The sequence below is a fragment of the Ursus americanus genome, chromosome 12 (assembly GCF_024610735.1).
Source record: "Ursus americanus isolate L20-20 chromosome 12, mUrsAme1.1.p, whole genome shotgun sequence".
Lineage (NCBI taxonomy): Eukaryota > Metazoa > Chordata > Mammalia > Carnivora > Ursidae > Ursus > Ursus americanus.
The window spans coordinates 27618731-27637978 of record NC_142138.1 but is presented as its reverse complement, the minus strand read 5'-3'; positions in this window follow the sequence as shown (position 1 = coordinate 27637978).

The window sequence follows — 19248 nt, the reverse complement described above, 5'->3', positions numbered from 1 at the left end:
CAAGTCAGCATACTTCTATTTGGATGCGTATCATTATGCATATTCATAGGATTATCAGATAAAATATAAAGTCACCCAGTCAAATCTGAACCCCAGATGAACACATTTTAGTATAAACAGGTCTCATGCAATTTTTGAGACATCCTTATAAATAAAACTTTGGAGTCCAGACTAACAAATCATTAACTGAATATTCTGCTTTTTGGGTTTTTTTGGTCCCCTCCCCAAATCAGGCAATTCTAATATTAATCATCTATTACGAGAAGCAGTTTTACATTGTATTTAAACAGTTCAGCCTCTTGAGGTAGGCCTTGAATTGGTGTAGTCCATCTTTTTAAATTTAGCAGCTGTTTAACCTTAGGAAAGTTCTTTAACACCCATGTGCTTCAGTTACTTTATCTTTAAAACGGTGAAAATAAGAGGTCTTAATTTATAAACCGTTTTGAGGATTAAACGATTTAAAATTAGAACACTGAAGAGTTAATGATACATAGTAAGTGCTCAATAAATGCTAGCAATGGTAATTATGGCTTTTATTACAACCCTTCTGTTACACTGATGTAATGTAATGCCAGTCAATATACACTTGCATAGTGCTGGAAAGTACCCAAATAGGATGCAGGCTCTATTCCCTAGAATATCATATTCTAATAGGGTAGGTGCATAGCAGTCCAAAGTACTACAAAGGTCATACCAATAAGGCTATTAGGAAACATCTTGTGGTAAATTGTGGCACAAAATTGGTAATAATGGAATTGAATGGAATTGAACAATGACTGAAAATTGAACTGGACCATGAAGGAAGACTGATTTTGCCTTCCGAAAAGGTGGAGAAGCAGAAACCCCTTTGAAAAGAAAGCACAACATTTAGAAATTTATTCTGTCTGCAGTGAAAGCTAGCTAGCATTCTCTCTGAATTTCCTGCAAACATGCAACACAACAGAGAAAATAGACATTAAATATCAAAAACCAACATCACCAAACTACACACTAAAACCTCTGGGAAGAGGTGAGTTATATCACGGCATGCAGATTTCAGTTGACTAAAAATAGATTAGAAGATACTTCATGCTCCCCCCCCTTTTTTTTTCTATTGTCAAGATCTTCTCTCTCTTAGAATGTTTATAAAGATAATTTTTAATTCTGGTTCTAACATTTTGCTTGTGATGAAATGGTAATCCAATATTTATTTTTCTTTTGAGATAGCTGTGCTCAAGGGTACTGCTGTTTTTGCCTTGGACCTCATATTCCCCACGGTTATCAGTTACTTTGTCAATGCTTCCAGTGTCCCAAGACTGCTCACACATTTTGAGATTCACTAGGACTTAAGGGACTTAGCATATGGTTGTACTCGCTGCTAAGATGTATTACAGAGATACGGCAGGGATCAACTATGAAAAAGAAACAAGCAGAGTCCAGAGGTATCCATGTGTAGGTTTCTCATCCTCTACTCCTCTAATAAGGGAGGGTCAAAGAGAGTGCACCCATCCTCCAGTATCAAAAATGCAGTGACAAGTATGTGATGTTTCTGCCCAGGTACACCCGTTTGAGATTCAGAAATTAGGGGTTTTAGTAGGAGCTGGTCACATAGGCATTCTTTGTCTAGCAACTACAAAAATTTCAGGCTCTCAAAAGAGAAGTACGCGTTCTACATCTGAGACTAAAAATATAACACTGTATGAATTGTACTTGAATAAAAAAAATAATAAATTTAAAAAATAAAATCAACCTTGATTTTAGCCTACTGAGATGATTTTTGGACTTCTGACCTCTAGAATTGCCAGTAACAATTTGTGTTATTTAAAAAACAAAACAAGACAAAAAGCAAATGATAATTATGTGAAGGGAAGGATGTGTTAATTAACATTGTGGTAAACATTTCACAATATATACATGTATCAAATAGTGTATATATTGTACTCCTTTAACTTATACAATGTTATATGTCTTATCTTTATAAAGCTGGAAAAAATAGGATTTACACAGGTACCTCAGAAAAGAGGCTATCCAAACAGCGGTTAATCATGACCTGGTAGTCAATCTCATTAATCATGAGGCAAATGATAAGCAGTATGGAAGTTCATCAAAAAATTAGAAATAGAATTACTATATGATACAGTAATCCCCTCCCAAGTATATATCCAAAGGAAATAAAATCATGTAAGTTAAAACCCCAATGGGATACCACTACACCCCCACCATAGTGGGCAGGCGGGGTGGGGGTGGGGGAAGCAAGTTTTCGCCATAAATCACATTGTTTGTGCAAATGATATAGGCTCAAGTCCACAATCTTATCAAAGCCAAAACGTATCAGAAGCCAAGTTCCAGATACAAGCCAAGGGTCAAACTTGGAAAATAGTAGCCTCCAGCCTAGTGGGTTCTGTTCTCTCTCTAGGTCAGCATAGGAGTTCAAGGTTTGGGAATGGATTGAACCCTGAGCTGAAGGGATCCTGGTATCAAAGTCCCCCTTATTCCATAAAACAATGCTTCAGATCATAATCTCACTCATTATATCCCAAGGATAAGGTGAGGACATTCTGTAAATGGTTGGGGAAGCAACTGACAGAAGTTAAATCATTCCCATATTGTTTATCTCCAATCCTGATAAACACAGGTCTACTCTGCTAACCTGATTTTACTTTTGAGAGCACTTGGGCCAGAGGCAGAATTGCCACAAGTGGGGAAGCAGTTCATCCCAACATAATGGTAATGGAAGGATAAGGGAAGAACTCTACAGCTCCCCCCGCCCGGTTTTTTTTTTTTTTTTTTTTTTTTTTTTTTAAATCTTGTGGTAGGTCTTGCTCCTTCTATACTCTCACAAAGCTGCTTTGAACCACACATCGCTCAGGGATTTCTTCGAGTCTCCCCACCCCCACACCTCCTTTCGTGGGTCCTCAGGAATTGCTCCATAATTTCTCTTAGGGCTCGGAGCAGCAGTCCTGCTACTTCAGCACCCTGCGAGGAACGAGATAGAGCATCCGTTTCAAACTTATTTTTTTCTTCTTATTGAATTGTAAAAGCTTATACAATGCCCTCATTGTAACTCTCTTATAAAATGCAGATAAAGACAAAAGAAAAAAAGGAAATCAAAACTCATGTACAACTTTGTGGTAGAGGAATAATCACTGTTAGCAGCTTGTGGCAGATCTTGTAAGTTTTTGTTTTTCTCCTTGTGTGCCTCTTCCTTGAAGTGTAATGCTAACGTCAGTCTACATACAGTTGGTCTACTTCAAAGTGATGGAATGTCTGAAGACATCTGGTGAATTGTATAGCAATTTTTAATTACAATCTATTTGTCTATGGGGTGGACCAATCTTAGGAAGAACACAAACTGGGTCCATTTGGGGAATTCAGACTCTAATTATATGCAGACAACTAGTGGGACTATTTAAGAGAAGCCCATGAGCAGTAGAAAGAATTAGCAACTTAGAAGAAAAATAAATTTTAGAGTATGAGAGAAATAGCTAGAGAAAACCTGATACTACTGTCTCACTTATAAAGGGGTAATTGTGGGCATAACATGGAATTGGTCTATAGGATTTATGTATCTACTGAGTCTCCATTACATTCATTTCTGTGACCTATGAAAGGTGGAGGTAGACTGTAATATTTTCTTAAACTAATGAGCTCTTTCACTAAATTATGAAACGTCTTACTCTACAATCAGCATTGCCTAGCAGGAAAGAACGGTTCTTTGATTCTATTGCTCAGATGCCGTCAGTCACAAACTACCTTTGAGTTTTGCCTTTGAGAGGCTGCGAGATCAGCACCAGAACCTCTTCTTTCCATTCTGCAGCTGTAGCCATCTGTGGGGAAATGCTATGTCTGCCGTAACAGGAGACAGAAGGACCTCTGTGTATGCTCAGACTCTGCTGGAAACTGCCCCTTGAGAGAGTAAGAGAAAAGTAGTAGCAAAATCCAGCTGGCATGGACTTGCTGGTGAGTTCAGCCTGTGATGCGTGGTGGGCTTAAATTGATAATAAGGCAAAATATTTTAAAAGATCCTATCCATGGGTTTCTTGGGCACATCCTGCCATGACAGCAAGCATAGTATTCCTCATCTTTAGGTGAGACCTCTGAAATCGAAGAGTTTGTCCCAGAACCCTGGCCAAATTAAGACCATAGCTCAGGTCTCTTGATCTTTAACGCACAGAAACAGAAGATGCTCTGCTGTGTCATACCAGAGCACCAAAGTGCTCATCCATTCTCAAGCAACGTGAAGTACACCTGTCAACAATCTGTGCTCGGGCAAACACGAGCACTCACACTTGATGAACTGCTATTTACACACTGACCAGTTATTTTGTTGAAAGCTGATTTGCAACATGTTTTCCTCTCATTTTTCCTTTTTTCCCTCTTGCCTTTCTTTGTTCTGTCCACCCGACCCCCCCCCCCCCAATTTACAGCCATATTTTAAAAGGTCAAGGCATGAATGATTTCAAGCAAACATATGCAGTGGTTCAGCAATGAAACAAATGTAAAGGTCTCAGGTAGCAGCTAAGTGAAAAACAAAAATAAGAGTAGCAGCAAAATAGTAACAAAAGGTGTCCTACTTTAACAGGATCTCTAACTTTACAGAAAGATTTTTGTTTTGGATAATTGAATTTAAGAATATATCCTAGTATAACAGTACATTTCTAGAGAAAAATAAATATTGACACGTGATATGGAGAGACTGAGGGGGGTGGAGGCAATTAGATGTGGAGAAACAAGAGGGGAAGAAAGTTCAAACCACATTTTGTGTTCCTGACCAGAAGTATTCATGAAAGAAATTTTGAAGAAATTGAAGAGTTACAGTTTGGCAATTGGACAGAGAGCCTAGGTTTTCTTACATCGTGGATTTGTGTTATAAGTTTATCTAGATTTTTTTTTAAGTTAGCTAAATTATTTGTGAATAAGTTATTTTCAGACAAGAAACATCCATTTCAGGCAATGTTTTTTCACTTAGTGAAGTTTCTCTTTAAGCCTCCCTCACCCCGTTTCCCCTTTGACTTTCAACTTATGAACATAGGTTTGTAGTCCGACCTGTACATACACACCTGTACATAGGAGGTACCTGGGTTTCCATCTCTAATAAGATGTACTTTTTAAGAGGATGAAAATTCCTTAAGTTTCATATTTTATCACTGCATAAATTAATGTCCTGCTTTTTAATTCTATAAGATAGTTCTTACTGTTAAAAAGTCAGAGTTATGAATATTTCATATTAAATGAGAAGATAATTTTATCTTCTTGGTATCAATTAGTTGGCTAAAAATACATTTGATTCAGGAAAAAAATCATAGGCCAAGGGGATTTTTGTGAGATATATTTTAAGATATGTCTATGTATGGAAATTAAGTATTTTTACAAAATTATGCTGAATTTTCAATAAAACATTTGACCAAATAAATAATGGAAGAGAAGAAAACAATTTTGTCATGGGAACTAAAAATTAACATAATCCTGGGGAATAAAAAATGTTGCTTCTTTTTGCTTTCAATTCTTAATAAAATGATCAAATCTTCCCATAGGAAGAAAAGCAGAAAGATAGCAACGAAAGGGGAAAAGACTCCTGCATTGTTTAGGTTACAGTGAAAGGGAGAACCTGTGGGGATGGTCAATCTGCAAGATCTCTTTTCCTGGAGCAGGTTATCAGCACTGAGAGCAGAAGGCCCTGCTGACATAAGTGAGGCATTGCAGAGCAGGTGTGGATTTGCAGACAGGTGATGGCAGACGTTCAACTCCATCGTGACCAGAACAGTGTTTTGTTCACCTCTTAGAACCATTTCCTGTTAAAGGAGATTTAGACTCTCACATGAGCATTCTTGGCAAAGTGCTACCAAGGGTATTATAATAATCGGATCTGGAGGCGTTTAAGGCAAGGACCGAACGTGCACTGACTCAGGATAAGCACAGTCAGAACTTGGCAGCAACAAAGACACCAGAAAGGGGCAGAATCAAATAGCCGCTTTCAAAAAGACCAACTTTTTTCCTAGTTGGTGCAGCATACTTCTGACTAGATGACTATGTAAATTATCATTTCCTTCAAATAAATATTCCTTTTTCACTTCTGTGCATTAATCTCTGATGAATTTAATATAAATTATGGGAAGTTAGTTCAAACGGGATTCAACCTAAAGAAATACAAATGCCAAGGGAATAGCTGCAAAGGTGTATGAGGCTATTAGATTGGGCAGGTGGGACAATTTAGTTTTCAAGAATTAATCACTAAATTTTAAGAAGTTCTCCTTCTTTCCAAGGAAGTCAAAGAATGAATACCTTTGAGTAAGCAAGCCAATCTCATCTGATTAACAATAACATAATTTAAGTACATTGTCTTCTTACTTTTGGTGTATTTTCGGATATGGGGAGCCAGCTTTATCACCCTCTTCAGGTACCCAATGAAATAAATACACGCTTGTCGCTCCCATTCACCAGTTGCAACTTGAAAAATTATAAAACGTATTTTAAATACAATCCTTTTGAGAACAAGGAGCATGAGTTTCTTTCAATGTTGTCCCCAGTGAGCCCTCAGATATTACTTGGCGCAGATAAAAGTGCTAATGTGTATTTTATAGTAGCTCGACTTCCTCCATTTCCAATTTAATAACCCCAACAACAGATTCCTTTGCTTGAATTGTCCCTGGCATGAGCAATCAAACATGTTGCACTTGTGTTTTCCTGCTCTCATTTTAAAATCCTCATCCAGGTCGTCCCTGTTTCCTTCATGGACCGCTAAGCTACAGCTTTACCCCCCTTTCGGTTCTCTCTCATACACAGGAAATTTGACTTTTTAAACAACCCTACTCCTATTCCCTAGTCAATTTATCTGCTTCCTCACCTCACTTTTCTCCTTCCACATTATTTCACCTAGTCTATTCACATATGCTTATGATTCTGTGTCTGTAAATGACTTTATATGTCTGAACGAACATTATACGGGACTCTGAAAATACATCCATGCCATTTTATTTGCTTACAAGCTTCTCTTACAAGTTCTTGAATATCTATGCACTTCTCTGTATGATTATCTGAATACTGGCTTCGTGTGTGTCTGTGTGAATAACTATATGTGGATAAGCAAATGAAAGAACACAGACATGAGAATATATGTAAAAGTGGAGCAGCTGGAAGGTGGGGTTTTTTTTACAATGACTTTATGAATTATGAACGTATGGCAGAAAAACCGAGATAGGGCACGAAGAAGTGATTGCATCACCCATACGCAACTGCTAACGTCCATGGGTGCTAGATGCTGGGGCTTTACTCAGAAACCTAAAATAAGTGCTTAACTGCAGTCTTAATTCTTCTTATGGTTATTATTTAACTTATATTTATATTTTGATATCTATGTGGTGAATGTTTTAGTTTCTCTGTCAAGTTTGCTCCCCAACTTCTTTGCAAAAATTGGTAAAACAACAGTGGGAAACCTATAAAAAAGCCTTTGGCCTGTTCTGCCACTAAGAGCATAGACGCATAGATACAACACAGGTGAATGAATGATTAACAAAGTTACTTTCTTTGGTTTTCTTTTTTCTTTTTTCATTTTACCCCAGCAATTATATACGTACTTTTTTCCCTTAGATAAATCTGAAGTCTTGGAACTTGTCTACCTATTTATTATGCATTTTTCTGAATGCTGAATTAAGTAATCCCTGGGGCAATTTCTATGGACACATCTTGTTAAAGAGTCAACAAAATAAATCAAGTCAATAAAAATGCTACAAGAATGATACTTGGAACCTGGATTATATCAACAATATCCTAAAATGTCATCTTTCAGCTGCCTGTTGTATCACAGGGGGTCTCCTCCAATCAATGGGCAACTCTCCACACCATATGTGCACTACAACAGAAGCCCAGAGACAAAATGCAGATTAATTCTTGTGAAACACTAACCAGAGCATGAATCTCATAGTGCTGTTCTTTCCAACTAGGCTCCGATTCATTTGCATTTTGAAACATTCGATTTTTTTTTTTAAAGATTTTATTTATTTATTTGACAGAGAGACAGCCAGCAAGAGAGGGAACACAGCAGGGGAGTGGGAGAGGAAGAAGCAGGCTCCCAGCAGAGGAGCCTGATGTGGGACTCGATCCCGGAACGCCGGGATCATTCCCTGAGCCGAAGGCAGACGCTTAACGACTGCGCCACCCAAGCGCCCCGAAACAATTGATCTTAAAGCCATTCAAACTAAAGCAGTGGGAAAAGGGTCAAGTAAAAGTAACCTCTTGGCTACTAACTGTTCAATCCTACTGTTTTAAGAATATAAGAATTTATAAAATTATCCACATTCACCCAAATTAAAAAAAAAAAGTATGTATTCTATGTTCTCAGGGCTTATAAAAATCTAAATAAATTTGATTACTTTGGAGGCATCTGTTAACCAAGGGTCTGGGAGATCCTATCTATGCCCCAGAATTTACTAGCTATTCTTTCCCAGCAGGCCAATAATTAGAGTTCTTCTCCTTGCCTATGTGTGCAGAGGAGGGAAGGAATATTTAAGTAGGGGCGTATCACAATACCCTGCAAGTTATATTACATGGACTAACACTATTCTTCCTTAAGGCAAATATCCGTTTAGAGATAGAAGAACTAAAGTGTATAGTTTCCCATGCCCCAAAGAAAAACTTCATGCCATTGTGATATTTGTATGGACAAGTGGACACCCTGCTGAACTTCGACTAAACTGAACTTTCCAATACTAGCTCTCACTGGAGGTCATTGCTCTCATCCTGGTGATGGGATTCCATATTAAAGGACTAGATTTTCCCATCTGTCCCATCAGGGAAGCATCCTATTATCAAAAACTCAAATATTTTGACTCACCAAATATTATCAAATTAATCCCATTGTTTCAGATAGTCTTTGGATTTATTTCATTTCACCGTGACGTTATTTTGCAGGTCAGGGAAAGAAAAATTTTCTGATTTTGGCAGTATTCTCTAGGACATCAATTGGGCTACATCAGCAGCTATCTGCTGTGAAAGGTCACGCTAGGAGTTCGCCGTGTGTGGAGATGAACCCCATCTCTATGGAAGCTGCATTGTGGCTAATACAGTAACACAGGCAAATGGACATAAGCTTTAAAGTAGGAACATGGGTTAGACGTGGTTCACTGAGTTTTGATGTTCAAGCACCCAGGATGAGGATGAAACATGAAAAAAGTATGTAGTTTGTAGGTCCCATTTCTCTTCATCTCCTAAGTTTAATAATTATCCATTCTATTCTTAAATTAAGCAATGGGTATTAACATTGCTATAAACCAAGGGTGTTATTAGATGGTTATAGAAACATATGTACACCCTGTGCTCTCAAGGCTCTGCAAGGTAACGGTGAAGCACACAGAAGTTCAGAGAGAAACTGAGTGTGGGGTGGAAAGTGCCCTAACAGAGAGATGTGTGAAGAGCTGTAGGAGCAGAAAAGAGGTACATTTCCTGTTCTCAGAAAGCAGAGAGTGAATAAGGGGCTCCATAGAGATGATGATACTTGGCGGAGTGTGGAAGGATATCCCCACTGGATTCAATGGATCTTTATAACCAACCACTTCACAGCTGTATTCCAGTATATGAATAGGACTCAGGTGAGGCACAATATAGTAAAACCTCTTGACAGCATATTGTCAATCTATAGCCAACAAATGTGGACATCCATCAGATATAACTGAAAAATACCAAATTTGAAAAAACAAAACACTAGACCTTGCAACCTATAGCTGGTGCCTTCTAGCAAAAACTGAAGAAACCATCTGACAGGAAAATGCAGCTTTTGCTATGAAAAGGAAGACATGCCTATTTTATTGTTATGGGACTATAAAACTTCCAGGCCGATTCAAGACACTGTAGGAGGAGTTATTTTGTTATTAACATGTAGTTGTTGCTGAGTACCAGACATTCTTAAATTTACAATTGAGAGAGGTTTCATATGTCCATCCTTCATTTCTCTGAGCATCATCCTGTAGCCACCACGAGTTTATGGAAAGAATAAAGAATCAGGGAACTTTGGAAATATTACTGTGACCTTTGGGTGGCCAGGTTATATGCCTGAATGTTAATTTTCTCATCAATTAATTGTGAACGATTTTTACAAATTATTTGATAAGAATTTGTTACAGTGCAAAAAAAGATAATTATTAAACTCGGTAATAATTAGCAAACTTAAAATATGCCAGGTATAGTGCAGCGTGCATTGAAGATTGGGAACTTCTTATGAAAAGGTGAAAGCTGAGACCACATGGTTTAAATATATAAATTATAGACATTCTGAATAAGGTAAAGAAGAATTTAACGAATTTCAAAATACTTGAAAAGCTTTTATGTTCAGAAATATTCAGAAAAATACACAGGCCTCAGGTAATTTACATACTTATTTCAACTCATCCTCATAACACCATCAAGATAGAGGCATTATCTATATTATTTATGAAAAATACTATAGGTCTGAGTTTAAATAACTGGCTTAAAGTGTCATAAGGGGTCAAAGAGTGAAAATATCTATAACCTTTACCCCAGTGTTTTCCAGTAAATAAGAGGATAAAACCACAATTACCTAGGAATGTTTTTGAAATTTGGGCTCCTGTTTGATAAATTCCTAGAATCTCCAGGACTGGGAAATTAGGTAGATTTACTTTGAAACTTTTCCCCAGTTCTTTGTAACATAGCCGCAATCATTTTTCTACTATGCCCTGCTCACTTTAAAAGGATCACACTAAAACCTATAGCTTCATTATTGCCAAGAAGCAATGCTTTAGAAAGAGATATGCCAAAAACAAAATATTCTTTAATGGGTACTTCTTTTATGTTTTTGCATGCCTTGTGTGTTACAAACAACAGTCATGAAGGGTTTAGTTGGTCTTAAAGGTGGATTAAAAAAACAAAACAAAATCCCCAAAACTAAAAAAAACAGAACAAAAACAACAGAAGGACACACAAAATAAAAAATCACTTAACTCCCCACATTAAAAAAGTTCAAGAAAGAACTGCAAATTTCCATTTTCTACAGTTTCAATGCCAGCTTCCTGGGGGAAATCACAGAGAATTATTTCATGTGCACTTTTTGGAAGAGTCCCTTCACTCAGTTTTATAAATTTAGTAAACAGATTTATTGAAGACTGAACCTACATTGTGGAACAGGAACTGTGATTCCACCGATACTTCTGAACTTAGCCACATGCATTTTATCAGCTAAGATAAGAGGGTTTGGGCTAAGGTAATAAACACACAAAATCCTTTTAGTTTAACACAAAATACGTTTCTTTTTTGCCAAGGGACCTTGTGCTACATGCCCAGGCCAGTATCCAGGGCTAATGCCTTCCAAGTGTTTGGTCCAGCTCTCTCTCAAGGCACTGCCATATCAACACTCCACTCTGTAATCACCACTGCAGCAGGGAAAGAAGTAGAAGTCCAACATTCCCATTTAAATCCTTCCACCTGGATGTGACACGTCTCTTCTGTTCACCTTTTATTGGTCCAAGTATGATGCACAGGCATTGATACACACTTACCATGTAGCTTCCTTCGGAATACTTTGACGAAGAATATTTTTTTAATACATGTTATATAGGTGAAAATTTTTTTTTCATGAAAGATAAGAATAACCCCACTTATCAGGTGAGACCTGAATAGCCTCTGTAGATTGGATTCTGAATTCTACCATTCATCTACTAGTGCTCAGGAGCGGCTGTTTCTTTCCTAGGTCTTGCTTTGCCTCTTTCTTCATTCTCACATATCTCTTTAATTTTCACTACCGTGTGTTGTAAGTTTAGTCTCCAGTTAGTACTTGACACTTAAGACTTAAGAACTATATCAAAAATTGTATTATAAAGGGAATATTCAGTGCTGGGTTACAGTCAGCTTTTTCTGGCTCCAGAGAACTGAGAACTTCCCAACACTGTTCAGTGAGATCATCCTGGTGGGTTGGTATCAGTCAGCCACACGGAGAGTTTTTACACCATGGAAGTCAACACATGTCACAACTCAGGCTTGTTTGATTTTCCCAGAGAGCTAGAGGTTTCACATATACCAACACCCCACTGAGGGTATTGCTCCCTCCCAGGTACTCCGTAATATCCATAGGAAAAGGAAGGAAGAGGTTTTCATCTGCAGCTATAGAACAGAGAAACAGGAACAATAAAGTTCCTAGAACTATGGGCCAAGTGTCAAGACAGAAAAGCATATTTAAATTATTAAAAATACAAATAGAGCGGATGGTGAGAGATCCAAAAGAAGTGAGGAAGAGGGCCAGGGAATTTTTAAGAACACTTCCTGTTTTGGGTTTGCCTTAGCTGGGTAGAGCCTTTAAAAAGGTTCTATAGTAAGTTAAAAAACTACTATTACTAAAAGCAGCAGGGTTCTGTTCACCCTGTGACCAGTGAGTATTGAATGATGAATCAGGAGCTCTTTAGTTCAAATTACTGGAAGTAACTTCTACACTTAAAATGATTCCAGGTTGAATTAGAAAAAAATATGTGCGACACATTTTGTGTTATTGTCTTTATCTCCCCGTCATATAATCTATCTACATATTTACCCTACCAGATTGAGTTTTGGGGTGAGAATTCTATCTTAGACAGCTATTTATACCCTGGAAACTGAAGCATAGGTGGCACCTAATAGAAGTGCTAAATTGACCTAAATTTCAAACTGTTACGGTTGCAGCTTGTCAGAATGTATTCCAGTTTACCTATTTTACTTCAAATATCCTATAGGTTTTGCTCAATAAACACACAAATTTTAGAAATGTATATATGTGTATGAGACACGTGAAAGGCTTTAAGAGTCTTGTTTAACTTGACTGGGAGACCTCTATTAGCAAAATAACCTTGTCCTCTAAAGACTCTCTTTTTGGGACTTTGTTGGATTTATATTACAAGATCCAGTAGAACAAAGAGATCACTCTTCAGAGTAATTTATGAGTTCCTATGAAAGACCACAGAATTTAACATTAATGCAAATGTTGGGATTTCCACAAGGTTGAACAAAGAGATGCAGACTCCATCACCAAAGTGACAAACAAGATAAGGCTTTTTGTCTAATTTATATTGATTTTAAAAATGACATTTAATGATACAAAATACAATGTTAGCAAGAAGGAAGAACAGTATATGTCATTTATAGTAACTTTTGCTCAAATTACCTGTAGTTCAAACTCTATATACCGTGACTATGCCATGGACTTCCCCTGGTTGACTTCTAGTTTTCAAATGGGATAGGAGATCATGGGCCACAGGAATCTGTGTTGGGTTTGTCTACTATGAATGTTACTAGGGAAATTATGGCCCTTCTGGAACCAAAAGATCATTCTAGAGCCATTGTGTTAATAGTTTGGATATAAAATTTTCAGAGAAGCCAAGACAGCTAAATTGATTCTGCCTTTGACCTCAATATACAAGAACTCTTGTAATGCATCAAGGATGCAGAAACCTAAGTCTCCTTGGGATTATGAGCCATTGTAGGTAGGGAAGTGTAAGTTCTTAAAAGAAAGACACAAAGGATCTGTTCTTTTTCTTTCATTTTATGATACAATGCAAGCTTGTTTTTGTTTGAAAAAAATAAACTCGAATGAACTACGTAAGTGTAAATAAGACAGTAGGTAGCTGTGGGTGCCTTTCAATCCACATTCCTGAGCTATACATTTTAAGTAGAGCATGATAGGAAGTATTGGGTACTTAATACATTTTTCCTACAGGACTTCTTGGTAAATAAGGAGCAAGTTTCTGATGATTACAGAGGTGCACTTAGATTTTAAGAAATTTTCCTGAAGAAAAGCATGACTATGTTTGAGAAAAGAAATACAAAATATTTTGTCTTCCTTTCCTTCGAGCCCATAAAATTATGTTAAATTAAAGGGAGAGATAGCCCTACTACTAATGTACATTATTTATACCATAAGCGTGTAGGTCTCCTTATCATATAAAACCTCAAATTAATGGTCAAAGCTCATTTTGAGAAACGGTAGTGATTTGGACAACATTTCAGATGGTAATTAGATTTTCGTTCAGGATCATAATCTTTTGTCTTAAGGCAAATGTGGTTTGTATCTTACAGCAAACTATATTATATAAATAAACATATTTTCATAGTTATTTATTTATTTTGGAATAACACATAAAAAAGGAAGGTGAATTACACATCTCTTGTAGAGGAGTCCAAAAAGTAGAGATACACTGAGGTCTTATAATCTTTTGCTAAAGGAACACAGACTCCCAAAGAAAATGAACCAAAGTAATTTGTATTGATATGGTTAAGAATTTTTCGTCTAGGGAAAGGAATATAAGACAGAAGGAAATTTTTAAAAATGGAAGTGAACTGAAAAAAGTCACCTTAAACACAAGGCCTAAAATTTCTCTTATGAATATTTCAACAGGTAATATATTAAAATGGGTCAGAAAGTAGCTTCAAGGACAAGTTCAAATTAAACAGAGTTTTTTTAATCTTGAATTCAATTTCACTAATTATTTTAATAATTGAAGATGTTATCTAAAGCAAGTTGTAAATCAGCTAATTATTTACTCTGTTTATGTTTTCTATCAAATTATGCATTTCGATTGCTATAATAAAAATTACCTTTAGGGAAATGCAGGTGTAAAGTCTATGTAAAATTATCTAGAACAAAATCAATACCAGTATCAAATAAAGCAGGTGTACAGTTACAGTGCTTAATTTGGAAAAGACAGCATGTGTTTCACATATTTTCATAGTCTTGGCAAAAATAAAAGTATAGAACACTTAATTCACATTAAACTAGTACTGTGTCTGCTTCAGACTCAGGGCCAACTTTAGAAAGCCTAGATTTGGCTCTTCCTTTTGTTCTACACTTTTGCTCCTCTTGAAGTGTTTATCCCACTTTCCTTTTCTTTCTCCTATAGTCACCAATTATTCTCCTATAATCACCAATTATTTCATCAAAAATTTCCAAGTCCAGACAACCCAGCTTCCATTATCTAGCTTTTCCCACTGCAGACATGGCCATACTCACTAGAGAATAAATAAGGAAAGCACTGTGTGTGTGTGTGTACACACACGTGTACACACACACACACACACACACACACACACACCAGAGAGGGGCCAAGGGACAGGCCGAGGCCAACTCTTGTTTCTTAGTAGGGGTAGGGACTGGTTAGCAGGAGGAAGTAGAAGGAAAATAGGTCTATAGGTACGGTATTATGGAAGGCATCAGAAAATATGGCAGAAGATGGGAAAACTACCTTCAAGTCCTGATAGGAACAGGCCTATGAAAACTCCTATTTGTCTTAAACAACATGCATTTACACAGGAATATCCTGGAAATGCAGAGACCAATTAGAAAGGCTACTACCTTAACATGAGAAGGTCAGGGAAAAAAATAAAGAGCAATTTTATTTCTCAGGTGTGGTTGTTAAGTCTTTTGGGTCTCTCATTGTTGAGATATATTTAGGTCTCTAACATCTTAGAAGTAGGTTCATGTTAGACGAGGGCCTTGCATCACTGAAATTAGTTTAACTTTCCAATAAATATTGCTGAGCACTTCATGTTTCCTGTAATGGGAAGAAACACAGCACCTGCCCCCAAAGTACAAATAGGTAGTAATCATATAGTCCATCACATACTGAGAAAACAAGTAGGGACTGCCCACCTAATCTAAGTAGAGAAAGAGAGAGAAAGTCTCCCCCCACAACTTAGAAAACAATCATGGTGGTGTTTTAATTATCAATTTAAATAACCCAAGAGAATGTGTTTTCTGGATATAGTCTAAATAAATTCACATAGGAGATTATGTCTATCTCCAATATAGAAAGGTTAATGCTCAAAAGATTGAACATAGAGATATTAAAAGAAAAAACTAAACATATATAGATCTGATTAGAGAGATTTGTTTGCCAATATTGATTATACCATTTTCCTTTTAATTTTTGCATATGGGACAATGTGAGTCACTTTTTTGAGGGGAAAAAGAAAAGGTATTAAGTGATACTCTTAGGTTTGAATCTCAGATTGCCACTTACTATCTAGATGATCTTGAAAAGTAAGTCTCATAATATCACTGTATCTCAGTTCCCTTCCCTAAAAATGGGATTTATAGTGTACATTTACCAATACAATACTGTATTGGTAAAAAGAATTGGAAAGGCAATAGAGGGAAAAAGCAGTTTTATTTCATGGCACATAGGAGGAACTCTCCTGAATAAGCTTATTACAGAAAATGATGATAAATCCCCAAATTATAGATCTCATTTGTAATTGTTCCAAAAATAAATAAAATACCTAGGAATGAACTTAATCAGGAAGTGAAAGTTCTGTACTATAAAGACTATAAAACATTAATGAAAGATACTGTAGATGTCACAAATGGAAAGATATTCCATGTTCACAGAAGGAAAGAATAGCCTTAAAATTTCCATACTAACTAAAACAATCTACAGATTCAATACAATCACCATCAAAGTATCAGTGGTATTTTTTGTAGAACTAGAATATTCCTAAAATTTGTATAGAACCACAAGGACCTGGAATAGCCAAAGCAATCTGGAGAAAGAAGAACAAAACTGGAGGTATCACAATCCCAGATTTCAAGATATACTACAGAGCTATGGTAATCAAAACAGTGTGGTACTGGGACAAAAATAGACATGCAGATCAATGGAACAGGATAGAGAGGCTAGGAATAATCCCACATTAAATGGTCAAGAAAACTAAAACAAAGAAGGCAAAAATATATAATAGAGAAATGACAGTTTCTTTAATAAACAGTGCTGTGAAAACTGGAAAGCTACATGCAAAAGAATAGAACTGGACCACTTCCTTACACCATAAATAAAAATAAATTCAAAATGGATTAAAAGACCTAAATGTTAGACCTGAAACCATGAAATTCCTAAAAGTGAATAAGCAGTGATCTCTTAGACATCAGCGTTAGCAATATATTTCTGGATGTATGTCTTCAGGCAAGGAAACAAAAAAGCAAAAATAAACTATTGTGACTACATCAAAATAAAAAGCTTTTTCACAGCAAAGGAAATGGTCAACAAAGCAAAAATTCAACCTACTGAATGGAAGAAGATATTTGCAAATCATACATATGATAAAGATTAATATCCAACATAAAGAACTACAACATCAAAAAACCCCAATTAATCCAATGGAATAAACGCACAGAGGACCTCAATAGATATTTCTCCAAAAACATACAGATAAACAACAGATACTGAAAAGATGCTCAACATCACTAATCATCAAGGAAACGCAAATCAGAACCACAGTGAGATATCACCTTACATTAGTCAGAATGGGCAGTACAAAAAAGACAAGAAATAACAAGTGTTCATGACAATGTGGAGAAAAGGGAACCCTCATGCAGTGTTAGGAATGTAAACTGGTATAACCACTGTAGAAAACAGAATGGAGTTTCCTCAAAAAATTAAAAACGGAAAATACAGTACAATCCAGTAATTCCACTACTGGGTATTTACTCAAAGAAAGCAAAAACACTAATTCTAAAAGATATGCACCCCTGTTTATTTCAGCATTACTGACAGTAGTCAAGATATAGAAACAACTTCAGTGTCCATTGATAGATTAATGGATAAAGATGTGGCATATATACAACGAAATATCACTTGGGCATAAAAAAGAATGGAATCTTGCCATTTGTTGCAACATGGATGGACCTAGAGGTTATTATGCTAAGTGAAACAAGTCAGGGAAAGGCAAGTACCACATGATTTCACTCTATGTGGAATCTAAAAAATCAAAATAAAACAAAAATAGAAACAGACCCATAAATACAGAAAACTGTTGGTTGCCTGGAAGAAAGAGGTTGGAGAGGGGGGCAAAGTAGGTGAAAGGGAGTAGGAGGTACAGGCTTCTAGTTATGGAATGAGTAAGTCACAGGGATGAAAGGTTTAGCACAGGGAATATGGTCAATGGTGACATATGGTACCAACAATTGTGGAGAGCATAACATACAGAGTTGTCAATCACTATATTGTACACCCAAAACTAATGTAACATTGTCAACTGTACTTCAGCAAAAATTTTAAGAATTCATATTTTTCTCCTCAGAGTTGATGGACTCCATGGGCACTGGGTTAAGAGAGTACCTTTAGAGTGGTTCCTTAATAAAAAGAGGACCTCAGTGTTACCAGCAAATATATCTGTGGGTTCAGTGGCATTTGGAAATGGTAATTGTGTTCAACCAACTGAACTTCTATTTTATTTGTATATTTTTAAACAGAGGTTAGAAATACAAGAGTTTTCAGGAAGGCTATTGAACTTCTAGGCACAAATAATAGCTCCTCTGGGGACGAACACCATTATCTTTCCTCCAAGGACCTGACCAGATAGCCCACTTTTCCCTTTGGCTAACTAGCTTAAAGATTTTCTGGAAACATAGCTCCCCTAAAAGGAATGCCTTCCCCTCTCTAATGCAGAATTTCAGGTCCTAAATGGGTTGGAAAAAATGGCACCATGCCCTTGCCAGATTCCCTTTATCTTCACAAGTTCAGTATAGCAGAAATTTTGCCTATAGCAATGAAAGCACTTTCAAAAAGATTATATTAAGGTTAAATTGTTAATTGCTTTTTTATTATTAGAAAATTGTACTTGCTTTGAGATACTCACTATAAAATAAGATCAGGATGTATTAGGAAGTGTGATTTAGTTGTTTTCTTGTTAAATGCTAACAAGTGTTCTCACCATGTCAGCAGTCTAGAAATAAATCTGCTTTTATGTCCGATGTTTTCTGTGGCTCAATGGAAGCTTACCTATTTCTGCAACAGCCATATTACATTGAGAACATTGAGATGTGAGTGATAATTATCCTATTTGTTAATTCTTCACGTGGGATCAGGTGGTAGGCTAGGCAGTATTATATTGTGGAACAAACATGGGATAGGGGATCCAGAGACATCTACGTGCAAATCTGTTAAAAATTAAGATAAGAGGCAAGGAAGCTAGAAGTATTCAAAATCTATATCAGAAAAGACAAACACAGTTTCCATAGCTAAGTTAAATATGCACACACATGCTCACAACTTAAAATGAAAAAATATATATTATTAGTCCTAGCTTTGGCTGCCAAATCACAGGCAGGTGACTTTGGCAGCTAGGCTTATCATTATCTCTAAATATTATATAGTAGAGTCCAAATAATTTTAGATCTCAAAAAGGGGACCTAACTTTGTCCCCTGACCACTACCCATCCAAGTGGAATTTCTACACATACTCATTCATACACACACACCATTTGCACACCATTATCAGAAGGAGAAAAGACCATGTTTACTTGCC